The following is a 21,782-nucleotide window of genomic DNA, read 5'->3' on the forward strand; positions in this document are numbered from 1 at the left end:
TGCTGAAATACACTTTTGTCTTGGTTATTTCTAAAAGTATATTAAGTCAAATAATTTTTTTTATCCATTTGGCTGGGATTATCTATCTAATCTGTCTACAAGAAATAAGAAATGATGTGTTAATAGCTTGTAAACACTTAATCTGTAAACATTTACAAAAACAATTGTGCTGAATTGTTATACCAGATGGGAAAAAGTCTTTCCTTGTGTTTGTGTTGACACTGTGCTTCTGAACAATGAGATTACATTCAATAAAAGCATGTGGAATGAAACATGGGCTTTTAAACAAGGTTTGTTGCAATATGGCATTACATCCATGGCCTTGATTGGAACATTGAATTAAAATGAATCTTGTTTTTAAAATAGATAACACAAGTCCTTAGTGTCCTGGGAGGGGGGAAAAAAGAAGATTCTGTTTAGCTGAGCAAGCAGTTCCTTCTCCCAAACATAGAATCATAGAATCATTTAGGTTGGAAAAGACCTTTAAGATCATCAAGTCCAACTGTTAACCTAGCACTGCCAAGTCCGCCACTAAACCATGTCCTCAAGCACCACATCTACACATCTTTTAAATACCTGCAGGGGTGGGGACTCAACCACTTCCCTGGGCAGCCTGTTCCAGTACCTGACTTCCCTTTTGGTGAAGAAGTTTTTCCTAATATCCAACCTAAATTTGCCCTGGTGCAACTTGAGGCCATTTCTTCTTGTCCTATCACTTGCTACTTGGGAGAAGAGACCGACCTCCACCTCACTACAACCTCCTTTCAGGTAGTTGTAGAGAGCGATAAAGTCTCCCCTCAGCCTCCTTTTCTCCAGGCTAAACAACCCCAGCTTCCTCACTTGCTCCTCATATGACCTGTTTTCTACACCGTTCACCAGCTTCGTTGCCCTTCTTTGGACACACTCCAGCATCTCAATATCCTTCTTGTAGTGAGGGGCTCAAAACAACACAGTATTCCAGGTGTGGCCTCACCAGTGCTGAGTACAGGGGGATGATCACTTTCTTAATCCTGCTGGCCACGCTATTCCTGATGCAAGCCAGAATGCCGTTGGCCGCCTTGGTCACCTGGGCACACTGCTAGCTCATATTCAGCTGGCTGTCGACCAGCACTCCCAGGTCCTTTTCCTCCAAGCAGCTTCCCAGACACTCTTCCTTAAGCCTGTAGCATTGCCTGAGGTTGTTGTGACCCAAGTGCAGGACCTGGCACTGAGCCTTGTTGAATCTCATACATCATCTTGGCCTCAGCCCATTGATCCGGCCTGTCCAGGTCCTTCTGTACAGCCTTTCTATTTTCCAGCAAATTAACACTCCTGGCGAACTTGGTGTTGTCTGCAAATTTACTGAGGGTGCACTTGATCTCTTCATCCAGATCATTGCTAAAGATACTAAACAGAACTGGCCCCAGTACTGAACATGAGTGAAATGTTTCACACTGTAAATAGACAAAACATCACCTGGCTGAAGTGTGTTCTTGAGCAAAACCATTAATGGTGGAAGAGAAAGATTTATGGCACTGATTGCTGCAAAAAGAGCTCTGAAATCATCTCCCCAAAGTTTGTCATAATTGTATTTGCTTTGCTTCCTCTTTGATCATTCTTTAAAAGTGACCTTTATGGCTTATTTACATTTCCCATTGACTTCAGAAACCATACTTTCACTGTAACTTTTGTAATGTGATGTTCTTGAGCAGATTGTAAAACTTGGGGTCTGAACCCAGGATCCATTTCTAAAACAATCCAATCTAAAAAATAGAATTTAGTTTTCAGAAAGTCAGTAGCAGATTCATTACTTCAGTGAAGTAACACTGCTGCCTGAGGGAGACAAAAAACTGCAGTTAACATATTCAACTTCTGCCTACAGAGATTTTTTTTTAATCATTGTTAGCAATGTTTGCATCTTTTTTGTCACTCTTGCTCCTGTTTTCCTCAGGTAGAAGCAAAGCTCAAAAATGAAGCTGGAAAAAGTGCCTGTGAACTTTTCTACAAGAATATCTCATTTCTCCACTGCTGTCTCTTGAAAGAGAATGAAAAGATGTCAGTTATTGCTTTTCTAACATTGTTAATTTGGATCAAGCTCAGACGCTTTTGCTCTATATCTTCCTCCATGGAGAAGTGGGGAATTAATAGTATTTTGGCAGTTGTATAAGGTAACATCTCATAAAGTTAAAGTCTGTTTTCAACAGAGACTATCACCAACATAAACTTAGAAGGACCTCTAGGAGACCACTCTAAGTATCTTTCCTCCCATGTTAAGCTGATTCCGTGATGAATTAAATAGAGCTAGTTTTTACCAGCTGCATGCTTTTCTTTTCTGAATACTAGCGGTTCCTTTTTTTCCCACTGGGAAGGGGAAATTTCCATGGAGAGGCAAAGCACACACTTTTTAGACCCAGTTCAGAATAATGTGTTTTATTTTGGCAATTTAAAAAAAAAATGTTTTGCATTACATGTAGGGCTAAAAGGGAAAGAGTTGGTTTCTACTAAGCTATAGGGGAGCACATGGTGATTTGCTCATTTTTTACTTGTAAGCCATTCCCTTGACAGCAAGTGTTTATGAAAGCATGACTTGAAAACCGCAGACCTTACCAGGTGTACCAAACATCTGAGCATTTTGAGAGTGAGCTTTTTTTCTGAACTTTTTGTGTGAGAGACCCTAGTCTTACCACGGGACAGAGTTCAGAGCTGCCCACAGTGGTGCTGACCACCTGGTCCAAAAGCAGCACAGACCTGTAGTCATGTGTTGACCAGCGGTTTTGGGAGCTAACCTGAGGGTGTTGTGCCACAGCCCTGGGGATGTGGTTCAGGAATGCCCAAGAACCCAGCCACTGGCAACGGTATACTGGTGGTAGGTGCAGTGGTACCGAAATGAGTTTTCAAAAGTATGTCAGATTTAAATGAAGACTGTGCTTCCACATAAATGTATTTATGAAACTGCTGCCTTTTACAAAGAAAGGGCCAGCGTGCCCGTCTGTCTCAAGAATCTAGCTTGATTAGTTCTTACATACAATGAATAATATAATATAATGCCATTGGACACAAGTAATTAAAAAAGAGAAACTGAGTAATAGTGTGTGCTGGAACTATTTACAGAAATGAAGGGAGATTTGTGCCTAGGAAAATCTTCTGTAGGCCTAATTTGATTATTTGAGTTTTGAAAACAGGCAAAATAATAATTAAGGCAAAGATGACTCTGTAAATCTACTATGCTTTCTAAGCCAGAAGCAGAATGCTAATCAGTGTTCAGAAATTAACAAACTCTTTCCTGCATTGCAGGCTACCCACCTGATAATCTCAGTCACTTATGTGGCATGCTGGTGTGCGTAATTACTATTAATGAAGTAGTCTCTGGTGCAACGGCTTGCTTTATGAATGGTTCTGTCTAGATATTATAAAACTTTCTGGAAAATGAATTTGGCTGATGACCTGCCTCAAAGACAGATGACAGATGCATGTTAATCTGATTTGTGTCTAAGGAGGTAGAGTAAAAAAAAAATTGTCACTAGCACTTGAATTAGCTTTTCAGACCAAGTCAGGTCCCATGGCAGAGCTCTTTGCCAGAGGGTGTTGAGTCAAAGTTTTGTTGCTGTCCAAATATGATAAATATGCAATTCTTCTTTTATGAACTGGAAATAAGGAGAAGCAGCATCTTACCAAAGGCTCTCTAGGAAAAACTGCTTTGGTCAATATTTTAATGTTTTTATATATCTGTTTGTAGGGATTGAGAGACAGACACCTGAGATACTCAGTGTGGCTGGATAGGCTTCGTTTATTCAAAGCAGTCAATACCAACTAGCCAAAGCAAATTATCCTATTTCCTGAAAATAATTTGTTCAGATATTTTGTGAAGCACCTCAAAATGGTAAATATTGCCTATTTAAAAAAAAAGAAAAAAGGCACAGTTTGTTCCCTAGCCACAGGAAGGCTGCACGGATTGCAGGGACTCTGAAGGTGATGGCGTTCCTCTTAAGACATGCTGCTTAACATGGTATTGAACACTCTGGCTGTTTTGGTATAGGAAATATTTTGCCACCATGTAGGCAGCTGCCTGAGTGGGAAGAGACAGATTTCTACATTACTTCCACCTCCTAAATTGAAGCAGTTCAGCGTGGGAGGGTTGTAGTAACAAAGGTAGCTGTCAGGACTGAACTCCAGTCATGAGAGTCAAAGCTCTGAATTTGGAAGAAATGTTACCAAAGGTAGGAAAAGAAATGCAGGCGGTTACAAAATATTCCTCATAGTCACTGTCTGGCTTGTAGTTCATTAAGTGACTTTTTTAATTTCAGTCAGTTCCACAGTCTAACACAACTATGAGCAGGGTTCCAGCTTTTATTCTTGTCCTTAATTACAGAAATAAGTGATTCTGTCTAGGGGACGCAGGAAGTATTTAAGGGTATACGCTCCTGTTATTTCCAGCCAATCTGTTTTAATAGCTTGCCAGGGCTAGAAAGAAGTAGGCATGTCTTTTGTCTCCAATGATTGTATGTAACTCTGAGTGCTGGCGTCAGGCAGCAGCAAGCAAAGAGGAATAATATCCTACAGGATGGAAGTGATAGATCTGTAAAATCTTCCACCACGGTGGCCCTTCCTTTACCTTCCTTTTTCAATGTCTTTGAATGAAACTGTAATGCCTCTTGTATTCTGGGCAGTAATCTGACACTCAGCAGGATATGTTTGTCAGGCAATCGGATTTGTAAGCTCTGTGCCTGTGTGTGTAATTCAGTAGCCTTTTATATTTGGGTGGATACAGACTGTCAGGACAGATGAAAGTTTGGGTGGAATCTCATCTGTGCTAGAAGGAACAGGAGTTTGTCCTCTGTCCTATCCCATGGAGCTTCTACTTTGCACCTTAATTTCCTTGTTTAAAATTCAGTTGAAACTGTATTTAAGCAGTATGTTCTAGTTTTAAACTAAATGTTCTACAGTTTGTACAGCAAAATATGTCATGAGCTACGTTTAAAACCAGTATCTTGCTCTACAATGCTCAGAAAAAAGTATCTTGATTATTGCATCAGCATTTTGCGAACATTTGATCTTGGTTTTGTGGAGAATGCAACCATTTCCTCCCATGCTAGAAAGTGCTTGGGATATATCACCCTTGCGCAAGTCTAATCTGAGGTGAATTTAGCAGTAGGCTTTTGAAGGGAAAGTCCCACTATTTGTTGTTGCATTTGTAGCCAACAACTTTATGTGATCTTAACTGACTTATTCTTGTGTGCGATTCCACATGTATACAACAATAATTAACCAGATATGAATTCAGCATACATTTTTCACACATAAGCCTCTCTGTGAGATTTGGCCTCAACTGGGGGGAGAATGAATGCATTTGAAGTAAGTATTGCATCACAGAAATGAGTTGGGAAATTACAAGAGTTTAAAGAAATCCACCAGAAAGAAACTAAATAGTTTAACCATCAGCTTAATCATGCAATACAGTGAGTACATAACAGGTGAAGCAATTTTGATGTGATATGGCAAATTCCTGTGCTACAATGAAGTATATGCAGGAAATACATGCAAATGTTTGCTGTATAGACACAGAATGAAAATAGAAAACAAATATAAATCCCTTAAGTAAGCAGATTTGTAAAACCAAGACTGTTTCTTCTCAGAGGAAAGAGTGGTTCTCTAGCAAAGCAATCTGCTATGACAGGAGACTTAATTAAGTTTTCCAACGTCCATGACTATGAAGAAGTGTGTAGGTTCCTCCTGATGGGAATTATTGTGTACATAGTTTCAAGTGCAAAGGAACACAATCAAGGTTTTAGATGCTTCTTTTACTATCTTCATATATGGAATAGTAGATCATGTAACAGAGTGGATAAAATCACATATTTGATGTAACAGAATAGATAATACGGATTGCATAATCTCTGTAACTAAAATATCTTTATCTATGATAATTGGATATCATCATACGATCTTACCTCTAGCTAAGTAAAAATTAATATTGTTTATTGGCTACTTGGCACTCCAGCTGTTTCTTTTTAACATTTGCCTATAGGAAGTCCCAGATGATATCTCATTTTCTCATTATCACATGCTACTCTTATATTTATGATGGTAAATAATATACTTAAGCCATATGAAAGATTTGTGTTTAAATGGTTGATCTATAAAAGGCATATTTTAATGTTGCAGATGATCAGCTGGTACATCATAGTCATTCATACCTTTTGATGCACTTTTTTGTATGCCCTATTAAAGCAGAAATGAGAGACATAGGGTGAAAAAATCCAAGACGGCATAATTCAGAAAAAAAAGATCATTCTTTTGTCCTTATTTTATCACTTCTTGCTTATTATAATGACTTCTTTTGTTTGGTTGTTTCTTTAAATTTAAACCCACCTTGCTTGTATTTTCCCAACGCTAGCTGCTGCATCTGTATCTCTAGTGCTAAATTGCTAAGAATAAGCTTGACAGCCAACAGAGTCTTTGAAGAAACATTTCGCATATTGTTTCAATGGTTTCTGTGAGATGGAAAAAAAAGGAGTGGGAGAAGAAAGCTCCCTTCGATGCTTCTCTACAAAGTAAGTGGAAACTCCTGTTGTTTCTGAGTGTTTCATAGATGCAGAACAGCATGCCAAACATAGGGGGCCTCTCCTGAATCTCATTGCTCTTGGCTTCAACAGTAACAACTGAGTCTTCTTTTTTGTGTGTGTATATTAGAGCAATAAAAAGTAAAAGGTTGTGAAAGCATCTGCTGTGGCTGACTGTTTTTGTCAGAAATCTTCACTGTGGATGCTTGTTGTTTTTTGCTGTATTTCTATTACTTTCCTCTGACCTTTAAAGATCTTCTGAATGCTCTTAAATAATACTGGAGCTACCTGATAGGCAAATGATAGACAGAGCAATCCTACCCTGTGGTGTGCAAGTCATTGCCACTGTTTAACCTGGCCTAGTTCAAATATCTGTTTTTTGTTTGCTTAATACCAGTCATGAAAGATGGGAAACAAATCTGCTGGAAAAGTCTTAACAAAGCCCAAAATAAATAAGAAAATTTGTTTTCAGCGTCCTAAGCTTTCTGAACTGCTGTCTCCCCTCTGATTTAAGGGTCAACGTGCTGGCACAGTAGTTCCAAATCTGTTGAATATTTGTGAATTAAAATGAGGAATTGTGGAAGATCCAACATGGTAAATGACATACAAGTCACATGTAACGTGGAACTTAATGACTCACATTAAATACAAGAGATAGTTGAGCAAGTACTAGCTGAAGGCTATCTGCGAACTCAGTAAGTTGTGGTGGTACTATTTGAGTTGTGGCAATGTTTTGTCTTTTCTGTAAATCTCCAAACTGATACACTGTATTTAATTTTTTTTTTTTGCTTTTGTTAATAGATCCTCACATTTTCTGTCATTAAGGATTTGTTGTGTAGGTCTGTGTTAGGCTAGAGGGGGTGTGATTGACCCCTCTTCCAGGTGTTCTAGACCCTTGCTTGTAAAGTAAGTGAATATTTGGAGCTGGGTTGTGCTTCTCCAGGATATGATCTTTTGCCATTCATTTACAAAATTAGCATATAAAACTAATAAACAAGTTACTTATCAAGCTGAGATGTTTTTATGAGGCTGCTGAAACTCTGAATAGGGTTGGCTGCATGTCCCCTCTCTTGTCTGCTCTTTGAGTGGCCAGAATGAAGATAATTTTCTCTTGTCCTCCATGTGCAAAGGATAGTACTCTCTGATCGACAGATTCTTCATTTTGCAATTCCCTCCTTTCTGTTCTTGTCTTAAATGACTGACCATACCCTATATCTGAGTGTATTTTCTGGGGCATCGCTACACTGATATTCCAAGGTACAGCTGGTGAAGGCAATTATTTGGAGTACTGTATCCTTATAGGAAATCTATGCCAGTTTGGAGTAAGTAAGTTACAGGCAACCCTTAACTGATGCACATTAAGTGTTGACATGCTTCTTCAGCACATGGTGCAATTAGAATTATTAGAGAGGAAAAGAAATTCACCTTACACCTACTAAACTCCTACCAATGCCTTGGTAATTGCCAGTTTGGCTTTGCTTTCATTCCTCCAATTGTCATATACCAAGAGACCCAGCATCACTCTTTTCTGTTCAATAGAAGGACTTCTACCTCTGAAATATTGAGTGCCTTAACCACACTTTTCCTTCTCTCCTTTTTCTCCTTCTCATCCCTCAGGAGAGAGAGAAACAAGTTAGTTCAAGCGAGATGAGAATCTGGGGTGCTTAATTTATGCACAGGAGTGTACTTCTCTGGAGTTTCTGAAATGGTTTTTGAACTTTGGATGATTTCAGTGGTAGTAGGTAAGAGGAAAAGGGGGAAGAAAAACAGTCTGTGTTTAATTTGCACATTTTTGAAATGAATATGTTAATTCTTCTTTCACAAGACATTGAGACAAAATGGACTAGAAATCTTTTTCTATCTATACCTAGTTTCACCTAGTATGTGCTTCAAATTATGATAGAGAAAAGGGGGAAGAGGGAGAGGAAGAAGAAGGGCTTAGAGTCAATTGAAAATAACTTTGCTTTTGGCAGAAGGTTATGGGGAGACTGAGTAAATTTCAGCATGAGTTACTCTCACAGCTTGGTTTGTATAGGGAAGAGGGCAACCTGGGGACTTGTCGACGTCCTCAAAATCACAGCAGGTTCTTCAGAGAGCTTGGCCACAGCTCGGACCTGCAAAGTCTCAGACTAAGTGCTGCCATTGCAAGACCTTTCTTTCTCTTCCTTCTTGCTGCCTGGCTCTGATCTTTCTCTCTTTCTTCCTGCTACAGCCCTATTGTAGAAGCCCAAACTGGTAACCCTCCGCAGCAGATCTGCAGAGGAGTGCTGCAGTGCCGTTGGAGGAGTGCCAGCTAAGGCCAGGTAAGCAGAGGCGTGCAGCCATCCAAAAATGTTTTGCTAATCTAGAGAAGTGGCTGAATTTTCCAAGCTTTATCTCTCAGCCTTTCCTGTCCCCAGAGTTCTGACAAGCAGTTCTGACTGGGGCCTCCTTCTTCTGCACTCAACACACTCCCACTTTGAAAATCTTGCTGAAAAGGAAAAACTTGCTCGTAATAAAATGCTTGGGAAAATGATTGCTGTTAAACACCTCAGAGGGAGCGATTCATTCTGCCACCATACATAATAACATCACCTGCTCTACTGCTTCTGAAATCCTTGAGCTATTTTTGCTGCATAGAGGGAGAAATGAAAGGTAATATAAAGCATAGCAGACACTGATTAGTAAATTGATGTCTCAGCACCACTGAGACTAGATCAATATCTGAGTCCACGGATAGGCTGGTTGCTTTACGAGCACTTAGAAGAATAGAAAATACAGTGCAAAAATTGTCAGAATGGGTGGGTGAAAGATAGTCCTTCAGCTGCTTTGTGCCAGACACATCTGAAATTAACCAGGGTAGAGCATAGTTTCCACCAGGGATACTGAAGAATTACTGCTGATACTGCGCCTTTTTTTTTTTTAATCACTCTTTCCTGCTTTGCCATCAGAATAGTTTAGTTGAGAGAAGGGATTTGATTTTACTAATAGCCTCAAAGACTTAATGTTCACAACAGCCTACAACCTGATATACAGTTGCTTTCAATTTAGCAGGTTATAATTTTCTGTCTTCCCTTTATTTTAGATAATGTATTATCAGCATTTTTTGTCTGTGTCATGGTTTAACCCCAGTCGGCAGCTAAGCACCATGCAGCCTCTTGCTCACCGCCCCCTCCGGTGGGATGGCGGAGAGAATCAGAAGAGTAAAAGAGAAAACTCGTGGGTTGAGATAAAGACAGTTTAATAGGTAAAGCAAAAGCCGCACATGCAAGCAAAGCAAAGCAAAGCAAGGAATTCATTCACTACTTCCCATCGGCAGGCAGATATTCAGCCATCCCCAGGAAAGCAGGGCTCCATCACGCCTAACGGTTACTTGGGCAGACAAACGCCATCGCTCGGAACATCCCTCCCTTTCTTCCTCTTCCCCCAGCTTATATACTGAGCATGACGTCATATGGTATGTAATAACACTTTGGCCAGTCTAGGTCAGCTGTCCTGCCTGTCCCCCCTCCCAGCTTCTTGTGCACCCAGCAAAGCATCGGAAACTGAAAAGTCCTTGACCAGTGTGAGCACTACTTAGCAACTACTTAGCAACAACTTAGCACTACTTAGCACTACTCAGCAAGAACCAAAACATCAGTGTGTTATCAACACTATTCTCATCCTAAATGCAAAACACAGCACTATACCAGCTACTAAGAAGAAAATTAACTCTATTCCAGCTGAAACCAGGACAGTCTGGTTTTGTTTTCTTTTGCATAATGCCTTTTAAGAGAGACAGCTAAGTTTCAGCGAGATATGAGACAACACAATAGGGTGGTCTGAAGCAGGTTGCATAAAAGATTGTTCACCTTTCTTCTAATGACCTTCTTGCCTAATAAATAACAGAATTGAGCACTTGAAGATTTCGCAGGTGAGCTGAGAAAAGAAAGATGCAGAAGAAGAGTAGTACCATTGCTCCTTGATGGATGTCAGTTGAAAATGGGGCACCTGGCAGCAGGTTGATTGTTGTAGACTTACCCCTTTCCCTCAGAGCAACCCTCTTTTCCTTCCTTCCAGAAAAGATTGAATGTGATAGCAGTCTCACTGTGGCCCAATCAGAAATAAATAGCTAATCCCCTTGACTGCAAACCTGAGGTGCTTTTGAGTAATGCTATGACTTCTCAGCTGAGAGGATGAAGTCTTGTGAAGAATGGGATGGAAATGTCTGACTGCTGCAATTGGTTGCCAGGCCTGGAAAACCCTTTGCTAGGCTATAATTGTGCTGTGCTGGGCTCTGGAAAAAGAGGGCAAACAGACAACTGCTACCTTGTTTCATGGCACAGCCTTTTCTTGGCATGCCTCTTAAACACAACTGTACTTCAATATGTAGAGCATATTGCTCTACAATATGGTGGATTTAGATGCCAGCAACATAAGAGAAAATTTCAATCAAATAAAGAAGCTTAATATTACCAACAAAGCAGAAGACTCCACAGACTCAAATCAAGCTGGACAGAACAAGCTTTTATATGCAAACTATTTCAGAAGGCGTCTTTAATAGGATGTTACCTCATGTGTTAGGCTTACAAGGGCTTAAAAAGTTTTATTGTCTATCTTACCTGTAGCAGTCTGTCCATGTGAATTACTACAAACCAATGGCTACAATTGCATCTTTCTTCCTAGACTACAACATTTTCTCATGGGATATGGATGTTAGAAAGGCAGTACCTTGTGCAAGGTAAAGTTGTATGAACTTGTTTAGCTCATCAGTTTAAAGTTCATAAGAAAAGAAGCAATTCTCAGCGTGAATAAATTATGAAATACAATTCAAAGGACATATAAGAATTATAATTGACCTTTTGAAGAATAACTGAGACTGAAGCCCTTGTGCTATAAAATATGTGAAGACCAACAACATAAGTTGAAAAGTGAAAGTAATCAGTCTGCTAGAATTAGGAAAATGGGTTTTCCCTTCAAAGGCTACTTGCCTCTAGTGCAAAAGTGTCATATTGGAAGAAGCAGCTTTTTATTTAAAATAACAGCTTGCCAATGACATTGGCTAAAGCCCTCAGCCCAGTACACCAGCAGATTTCACTTGTACCAAGGAAACCTGGCAGAAGAGAAGCTATGGTGTTAATTACCAACAGACAAGTAGAGCTGCGCGTGTCTAATCAGTGGCAATTTATATCTGTACCATGGTCAGTGAACTGTTAAGCCTTTGGGCCTGAATTTGTCCTTTCCCAGATTAGAAATGGGCTCAGGCTGGAGTAATTGAAACAGTCCCCCAAAGAGTGCAAGTTTTATGGCAAGGGCTTGGTTTTTTTTTTTTTTTTTCCCCATTATGTCTCCCTCAGAAGGCAAATCTCCCCATTCTTGGCTTCAAAGGATTGAATTTATCTTGCCAAATATGGGATAGCTGCACATAATTCTCTACAGCACAGGTGGTAGCTGTACTATGTGTCTTGCTGATGGGACATGACACATGCAGTGACAATTCATCACATGCTAAAAAAATATGCATCACACCCTGGAACTGTCCAGTTCTCTTTGTTACGTGTAAAGGAAGACAAATCAGGCAAGTGTACATGCCAGTATTGTAAACACCTAAAGCTAGGGGAGATATATCACCTTTGGACTGTTTGTCACACAGTCTTATTGACTATACAACTCCTTTCTTCATTTTATTCATGTGGATTATCCTCATTTTTAGTTCCTGAGGAAGCAGATCTGTTTCCCAGGATCATTAGTTGCTCTCCCATAATCCTTCCACTCTCCAGCAGTCTTGGGAAGAACTTTTTTTTGTCTTGTCCATTCCTGCAGTGATAAACATTTGCTTTGTTCCTTATTACTTAGCTCCTGGTTTTCTTCCTATTGTTTATCATGGTAACCTCACTTAGTTTCTGGGTGTTGGCGTTTTTCAGAATACAGTTTCTGAGGATGAGAGGAAAAGATGAGAACTTTGCAGTATAGCAGATGGATATCAGAGAGAGGGAAATAAGGAAGATGATATCTCATTTTCCATTGAAATCATTCATATTGTTCCAATTGCACTACCAGTCTTACAAGAGTTCTGTCATCTGTTGAAACTTCCTTAAGGTAAAAAGAGAACATCTTTTCTAATCTGTAGTTGGTGTTGTTGCAAGGAGTAAAGAAAAGCAGCTTTTGGAATAAATCACAAGGATTTTGGCAGGTGGGGCAAGATCTGGAGGATTTAAGCTATAACTGTGATATGAGAATGAAATTCAAGTTTGACTGATAGTTTCAGGTGTGGTGTAGCTGGGTACCAGGGCTCTGCCTGTGTCCCTGCCCCATGCAGTTAGTCCTTATTTCCTTCTCTCTGTGTAGCTTGCACTCCAAGTTAGTTTAAGACGATGGGACAAGAGGCAAAGGGGTTATTCATAGCCACCTTCACAGAACAACTGACCAATTAGTAAAGAAGTTTGTGGGGAGGACACCAAGCAGTCCTGGATCACCCCCTGCCCCAGGAAGCCTCACTGTGCTCAGGCCCCCTGTGAGGCACTTTTCATATGCTGAGATGCATTAATTAGCTGTCTTGGTGGGGGTATCCAGGGCAGTCTACAGCAGGGATGTCCCCAGGCTGTTCCTGCTGTGGAAGAAGGTTGTGAACAAGCCATAAAGAGATTGTAAACACTTAGCAGAAACTGTCCCTGCTTATGCAGGAGGGGTCTCGTAAGACAGTCTTCTGTATGCAATTGGAGATAACCAATAGAAGAAGATCACGGGTATGCTGGCGTAGTTGCTTAGGACCATAGGTGAGCTGGATTGTTGTAATTGACCAGAACTACAGTTTGGCACATCTTCTTTAATCCTGCTGAAGATATTGCCACACGAATGCTTGCAATAGAGTCTCCTGTCAACATCTGGACAGCGAATGGCCCATGTATTTGAGAGCTTCAGTTTACCATGTAAATATTACCTTATAAAAAAGGCCTTAATAAATTCCTTTTTGACAAACATTCTGTCTGTGTGTGTCTGTCTATCATAGGAGAGGTACAATAAACCCTAGCCTGGCACTGTATGCTCAAGAAAGTCAGTGTAAAACATGATCCAGGAAGAAACTGATGAAGCTCTTTCTATTTTCCCATTTGAGATAATTTGAATAGGTGGCAAAACGGTGACCTCCACGGAGGAAGAATGATCCAGATGTTAAGGTGTTAGCACAGAAGCCAGTATCATTCTCTGCTTTATCACATTTATCTTTGTGACCTTGGGCCTGTTCTTCTGTATCTTGGATAATGGGGGCTGGATAAGTACCATCAATAGAGAAGTACCTCTGCAGGGAGAAGATTAATAGTGCTCGAGGACTCTTTAATCTCTCAGACAAAAGCAAAATGTAGTGTAGTGGCTGGAAGAAGTTAAAGTAGGAATAAAAGGTGGAATTATTTGGCGGTTTTTGGACTGTCTGAAATGGTACATATGATTAACTAATGAAAAGAGTTTGTACAAGTTGTTTCTTTTTTTTTAAGAAAAAACTAAGGAATATAGTTTATTCTCATAACAACTCAAACTACCATTTATTTAAGTCTTTTAGTGAAAGACTTCTTTTAATGCTGGATTTTTCTAAAACCCATGTTTTAGCCAGTGGAAACTTCCAACCACTTTGAGAATAGTTTTGTTAAAAATCCATCTAAAATGAAACAAAGAAGTCAATTTTGCTGAAAGTAGCAAAATACCATTTAAATCCATTTTTCTACTGATATATTCCTGCTCAACAGTTCTGGTTAGGCTTAGGTATTAACTAAACACAACCACCTTCCCACTGGCACTCTGTGGAGCATTACTTCAGACCTATTCTAATGCAAATTCTACCTTTTAAAAGTTAGGAAGGGGAACTTCTGAGAGTGAATCTTGATAAGACATAAGAAAGTGCATCTTTGTTTGTAAAAGATATAGCACAGGCTGTTAATCTTATTTTATTTAAAAAAAGACCATAAATTCCTTGTTTATTCTAGCATAAACAAATTCATTCAAAACAGGTGGGTAAGGTATATGGACAGAAATAGGATTATTGCTTTATGAACGTAGATTTGGGGCATTTGACAAACTAAATGGTCTGGCTTATGTAATCACAGACAAAATAACTATACTTGCAAGTATTTGCCATTATTAATAAATGCAGGACATCCTGTTCACTCTAATTTTCATGCAGCAAAATGTAGGAAGAATATAGATGAAGGTAGAATATGGAAAATGCATACAGTGTTCAGGCTCATCAGTTAACTTGATACACAAAGTAAAAGAGGAGAAAAGAGTGAGTTTTGCATGTTAAATATTTTCAGTTCGAGGCTTAGAATTTTTCAGAAAGTTAATACAGACATTGGTTCGTGAGTAGCATGCATGAAATTCTTCTGACATCCAGAAGATGCTACCCTACAGTTACTAAATCAAATGGAAAAATATGCCCATAAGGAATCACATTCTGGAAGTATGCGTGCAAACCAGTGAAAGGTATATATATGCATATGGAAAGGGGAGGCTATATAAGGCCACTGTAGTGTCAGGTGTATGGGAGGGTGACAACAGGTTACTTGAAAGGAGAGATGGCTGGTAAGAAAAAAATAACCACACAAATAGTCAATGTAAGTTTGCAGCTTCTTATCTTAGTTCCAATTTCTGGTCATGAAAGCTTGAGAGAACTTAATAATGGGGTACCTTTCCTTAGCTTGAAATTTGCTCAATGGGAGGGAACTTTTTGTAAGTCAAAAGGATTTTCTACATTATTTCCGTCGTATGTTTTCATGCTCTGCGGCTTCCTCTTCCATGGCCCTTTGCATTTGACTTACTGTGGTACAGTGCTGGTGGGTGGAAGGCCAAGTTCTCAGAGGCCGGGCTTAAATTTTGCAGATATGCAGAAGAAAGGAGTGACAGACTGTGAACTGGCATATTCTGCAGTGAACTGGCTTTGCTGAGAAGGCTTCAATCCAAGTACAGTAATGAGTTTTGTGGGGCTAGATTTTTATTTATGCTAAATTAACTTTAATCATTCCAGCAGGCTAAAGGAGCCTTGAAGGGAGTACAAAAGTAACTTATGCCCAATTTAAAACCTTAGAGTCTGCAGGAGCTTTTTAAAATGATATCTGTATAACTGGGGAATGTGGCCCTTGGTATATAACTGCTAATTTAGTCTGTGGAGTTGTGCTTTGATTGGTGACAAAAGCAAAACAATTTACACTTTCTGTCTGTAAGTGTTCATGAGTATCCAAACAGTAGGATTTAAGAGTGCCTAGCATTGATTATTCAGCACAAAAATAACCTAGCTTTCATTGTGCTGTATGCAAAAACAGACTAACAAAAGAACTGCTGGGGTTTGGGACTTCCAAAAATGTCCTTATTTACACCATCTTCCTTAGTGTTCTTGAGCTTTTTGTAATATGACTGTTAGATACTGTAAGGGGACAATCATCACCTTTAAGCTGGACAGATTTATTGGTGGTTTCCTCATCTTGTAAAAACATATTATGTATATAAAACTGTCTTCTGAAAAGCAGACTTTTCAAAGCAGCTTCTGTGCTGGATGATTCATAACTGTAGAGTAATTGAACAATAACATAATAAGTGCTTTGTGCCTGTCCCATTTGTCTTTTCCCAGCCCCTTCAATGATGGGCTCTCCTTTGGCCAACTTGGGCAGCAACAAAGAAGAGAGCTAAATATTTTAGATATTTTTCCTCCTCACTGAAATCTCTGAGATCTATGAATATGCCAAGCTTCTGCCTTGAGTCTGAGACCTCTCTATCAGTGTCTTTGAAGGCTGTTTATGTTGTGGGTGTGGTAAACAGCACAGCAAAGTCTTGAACTCTTCCAGACTACTATGTTATGCTGTGAGTCTAATTCACTCAATCCTGCAACAGTTTTGTGTACCATAGTAATCCTTGGAACAATACTGTATGTTCTTTTCAGCCAATTTCCAACTTTAATTGTGCTCCTTTGTATTAAACTGCCTATGCAGATTACTGGCAGTTTTCTTTGTGAAAAAAGGCACTGAAGGATTACCCACCTTTCTGGAATGTTTCTGGTTTGGCTTAATTTTGTTTCAAAAAATCTGTGTGAGAAAAAGGACTATGAAAAGCTTTGGGCAGTAGGAAAGCACGTGGTGCTTTTTTGTGCTGTTTTCCCCCTTTCTCTGATAACTGCAAAGTACATAAAGCATATTTCCTCTCCATACAGTTAAGCTGGCTGTTTTCTTTTATTGAGCTGCATATTTCTGTTGAAGGCATTGAAATGAAATGCTGAATTTTGCAAAGCTATTGCAGAGTACTAGAAAACTTTCTGTGGACCAAGGTAATACTGTGCTGTATTTGTCACTGAAGAACTGAATTATTATCATTCCAGTCAAGCCATTTAAACTGGTGGGCTGATTTCCCTCCTGTAAAACTATATTAATATTTCCATTGTCTGAGCTCGTTAGAACTTGAGTAATTAGTCTCAAGAATTCTCTCTTATGCATTCGTACAAGTCCTACCATAATCAATCTTAGTTTAAATTGCTTCAAGTTATAACAAAATTCAGTATAAATTAGAATGTATTTCACATACATATTGAAAAATGCATTTGTAAGCTTTTAGCACCAAAACAGTACATTTTTTATTAGAATTTAGAGCTGTGCAGATATTTACATACTCCATTCTTAACAAAAAATAAATTTTTGGTAGAATAATTTTCAATAAAAACTTTTAATTAACTTTTCATTGAAGTTTATGCAACTTGAAACTGAATATTTTATTATCTTTTTTTAAATTCCACAACAAATAAAACAGTATTGTCCTTATGGGGGACTTCAACTTGCCAGATGCCAACTGGGAATACCACACAGCTGGTACAAAGAGGCCCAGAAGATTCCTAAACCATCTGGATAATAACTTCTTGGTACAGATACTAAGGGAACTGACCAGGAAAGGTGCCTTCCTTGATTTGCTGCTTATTAACAGAGAGGGTCTTGTGGGTGAAGTGGTGATTCATGGCTGCCTTGGCCACAGAGACCATGAAGCAGTCAAGTTTAAAATCTATGGTAACAGGAGGAAAACTGCCAGCAAGATCTCAACTCTGGATATGAGGAGAGCTGACTTCAGGCTGCTCAGGACTCTGCTTAGTAAGGTCCCCTGGATAAAAGCTTTTGAAGGTGCTAGGGTCCATCAGTGCTGGTCACTTCTTAAGTACCACCTCCTAAGAGCACAGGAGCAGGCAATTCCAAATTGTCAGAAGTCAAGCAGGTGAGGTAGAAGGCCGGCTTGGCTGAGTAGGGATCTTATTCTAGAACTAAGCTGAAAAAAGAAAACGTATGGCCAGTGGAAGCAAGGTCAGGCGACATGGGAGGACTACAGAGATGCTGTTTGCCACTGTAGGGAGGAAATATGCATGGCCAAAGCTCAATTAGAGCTGAAGCTGACCAGCACTGTGAAGGACAATAAAAAGGGCTTTTTAAAATATGTTAATAGCAAAAGGCAGGCCAGAAATAACATTGGCCTGTTACTTGGTGAGCATGGTCACCTCACAAACAGGGATGTAGGCAAAGCAGAGATGTTTAATGCTTTCTTTGCCTTGGTCTTCAACACCGATGATGGGGTCTGGGACCCCCAGAGCCCTGGGCTAGAGAACCATGACTGCAAGAATGACAAACTCCCAACCAATCCCAAATTTATGCGGGATTTGCTGCTCCAGCTGGATCCCTATAGGTCAATGGGGCCCGATGGGATTCATCGAGGGCACTTAAAGAGCTGGTTGATGTCATAGCGAGACCTCTCTCAATGATTTTTCAATGTTCTTGGGAATCTGGAGAGGTCCCAGTTGATTGGAAGCTGGCAAACGTCCCAGTCTTCAGGAAGGTCAACAGGGATGACCCCAGTAACTACAGGCCTGTAAGTCTCACCTCTGTGCTTGGCAAAATTACGGAGAAGATTATTCTGGGAGTTATTGAAAAACACTTGAAAGACACCGCAGTCATTGGTCCCAGCATGGGTTCACAAGGGGAAAGTCCTGCTTAACAAACTTAATTTCTTTCTATGACAAGGTTACCCACCTAGTTGACCAAGGGAAGCCAGTCGATGTGATCTTTTTGGATTTCAGTAAAGCTTTTGGTACTGTCTCTCACAGTATCCTCCTGGACAAGATGTCCAGCATACAGCTGGATAAACACATAATGCAATATGTGAGCAATTGGCTGGTGGGTCAGGCTCAAAGGGTTCTAGAAAATGGGGTTACATTGGGCTGGTGACCAGTCATTAGCGGTGTTCTGCAGGAATCCATCTTAGGGCCAATGCTCTTCAATGTCTTCATAAATGACTTGGATGCAGGACTTGAAGGACTACTATCTAAGCTTGCCGATGACACAAAATTGGGAGGAGCTGTTGACACTCTTGAGGGCAGAGAGGCCCTGCAGAGAGATCTGAACAAATTAGAGGGCTGGGCAATCACCAACCATATGAAGTTTAACAAGGAGAAGTGCCAGATTTTGCACCTGGGACATGGCAACCCTGGATGTACATACAGACTGGCCAATGAGAGGCTGGAGAGCAGCCCTGTGGAGAGGGATCTGGGGGTTCTGGTCGACGGCAAGTTGAACATGAGCCAACAGTGTGGCCTGGCAGCCAAGAGGGCCAACCACGTCCTGGGGTGCATCAAGCACTGTATTGCTAGCCAGTCGAGGGAGGTGATTGTCCCACTCTGCTCTGCACTGGTGCGGCCTCATCTTGAGTGTGCAGTTTTGGGCGCCACAGTATAAAAAGGCTACAAAGCTACTAGAGAGTGTCCAGAAGAGAGCCACAAAGATGGTGAAGGGTTTAGAGGGGAAGCCGTATGAGGAGCGGCTGAAGTCACTTGGTCTGTTCAGCCTGGAGAAGAGGAGGCTGAGGGGAGACCTCATCACGGTCTACAGCTTCCTCACAAGGGGAAGAGGAGGGGCAGGCGCTGATCTCTTCTCCCTGGTGACCAATGATAGAACCCAAGGGAATGGCAGGAAGATACGCCAGGGAGGTTTGGGTTGGGTATTAGGAAAAGGTTCTTCACCCAGAGGGTGGTGGAGCACTGGAACAGGCTCCCCCAGGAGGCAGTCATGGCTCCAAGCCTGACAATATTCAAGAAGCATTTGGACAACGCCCTCAGATATATGGTGTGAATTTTGGGGTTGTCTTATGCAGGGACAGGAATTGGACTCTGTGATCCTGTGGGTCCCTTCCAACTCAGGCCATTCTATGATTCTATGATTCTATGATTATTTCAATGTTAAAAACAAAGCTCTCACCCCAAAGAAACCCCAAAATACCATAAAAAAAGGTGTCAATTAGAAATTCTCCAAAGCAATATTATAAATTCAATGTTTGTCAAGTATTTCAACTAGTTTGCATCTCTAATTTTCAGACAGAAAGATTTTAACTCTGTATTTTTATTCAAGCCTTTCACCCTCATCTGATTAAATGTGCTAGAAGAGAAATTTAACTTTCTGTTGAATGTTAGCATTGTAATATGAGTAAGGGTAACAGGCTTTTCCACTTTAAGCTGAAATTACAAGGAATACACCATATGTCCTATATATGCAAAATGCTAAGGAAGAAATCAGCTTCCACAACTAAGTTTTGACAGCAGTCAGGGCGCTAACACCACCACTGAAGACCCCAGTCTGAAGCAAAGCAAGACACACAATTTAGTCCAGAGTTTAGCAGCATTGTTGTGGCGCTGTACGCAGGTGGAAATTCTGACCTTGGTCTCACCAGGGTCAGAGATGCTTTTCAGATTATTGGTCTTTACCACAGACGACTTTCTGTGAAGGTGCCTGGTAATCGGTTCTCTTTTTCTCTCTGAGTGCATGCATGTTTGTAGACACATCCATTCATCACCTTATCTTTATGTGAGGCTAATAAAAGGTTAGCGTAATTGCTTTGTGGTAACCCCTCATGAAAGATTACTTTCAGCTAGGGTCTGCTTCAAACAACCAAAAAAGTCTGTATTTGGGACTTTTAATTCTAGCATAAAGAGTGAATCCATTCTAGTTTCTTTAAGAAAAGCAACAGCCAACCTTTCAGTTTTAAACTGAAATTAAGAGAAACATGCAGTAACCTCTCCCTGTCTCCCCAAAATCTCACACCCTAGGTGCAGCAGGCGCAAGTAACAGGAAGAAAAATAAGTTGGAATGGGTAAAGAAGATGCAGTTCTTTTTCCAAACATTTGAACAATCTCACATAGATTGACTGCAGCTTCTTAAAATGCATTGCCACAGACTTGGTGAGCTGTATCTTATTTTTGTGTCTCTTTCACTCTTTAAAGCATGCATTGTGGTGTTTGCTGTTTTGTGATGAGCTGTTATATGCAGGTCCGTGGTGTTAAACCCTATAAGCATTGCTTGATGGATTACAGTTTGTAAACAATTTCCCCCCCAAAGTCTGTTTGGCTTGACTAAAGATAAGACATCAGTGTGTCAGGGTATATTTTCTCCTAAGATATGTTGCTATTTAATTAAATCTTTTTCATTTTTTTTTTCACATGTGAGATATGGGCTCCCTGGTATTAAAAAGGGGAGAGAGCAGAGAGATAGAAAGCATCTTACTGTAATTACAGGGCATAAACCCTGTCAGAGAAAAGATATAGACCTCTCATTATATCACTTTTCCTTTCCTGCTTAACTATCTTTTTGCAGGTTTTTTTCCGTCTTGCTCATAGCTACCAAACTTCATGGACATATTTTTCTACCTGCATAGTGTTCAAGTAAAATCTGGGTCCCAGAAGACAGGTTTAAATGATTCAGGAGGCACGTCATGTTGAGCAAGTTCAAATGGGTAAGGCATCTCAAGCAAGTTCAAGGTAAGCATACAGGATTCAAGATCACAGGTAGGTTAAGGTAGTCAATGCATATACAATAAAGCCAAAGTATTAGTCTTGCTGGACAAATGAAGGTCAACTACACAACATCTGATGTCAAACCTACTGTGTGCTGGCAGTTGGGAACCAAGTGTGTGCTTTAGATGGCTTTGAGGGCTGTAATAGTATCAAAGACATTCTTGTATGCTAGTTCGAACACCCCTTTATTGAGTTTCCTCTTGCTCAGCCTCCAAGACTTTTCTTTCAAGAGGGATGGAAGGGACTTTTGAAACTCAGTGGCATTTATTTTAATCCAATTTGTGTGGGAATGTGCACACTCAGTACTCTTAAAGTAGTTGCTGACAAAACATATGTGTGTGGGTTAGGAAGACTGGGAGAACAGGATAAGCGAGGTAAGAAGAAGGAAAAGGATATTCCACTTGAATAAGAAATTGAATACATCATCCTTTGCATTG

This window comes from Platalea leucorodia (assembly GCF_965183815.1).
Source record: "Platalea leucorodia genome assembly, chromosome: Z".
Taxonomy (NCBI): domain Eukaryota; kingdom Metazoa; phylum Chordata; class Aves; order Pelecaniformes; family Threskiornithidae; genus Platalea; species Platalea leucorodia.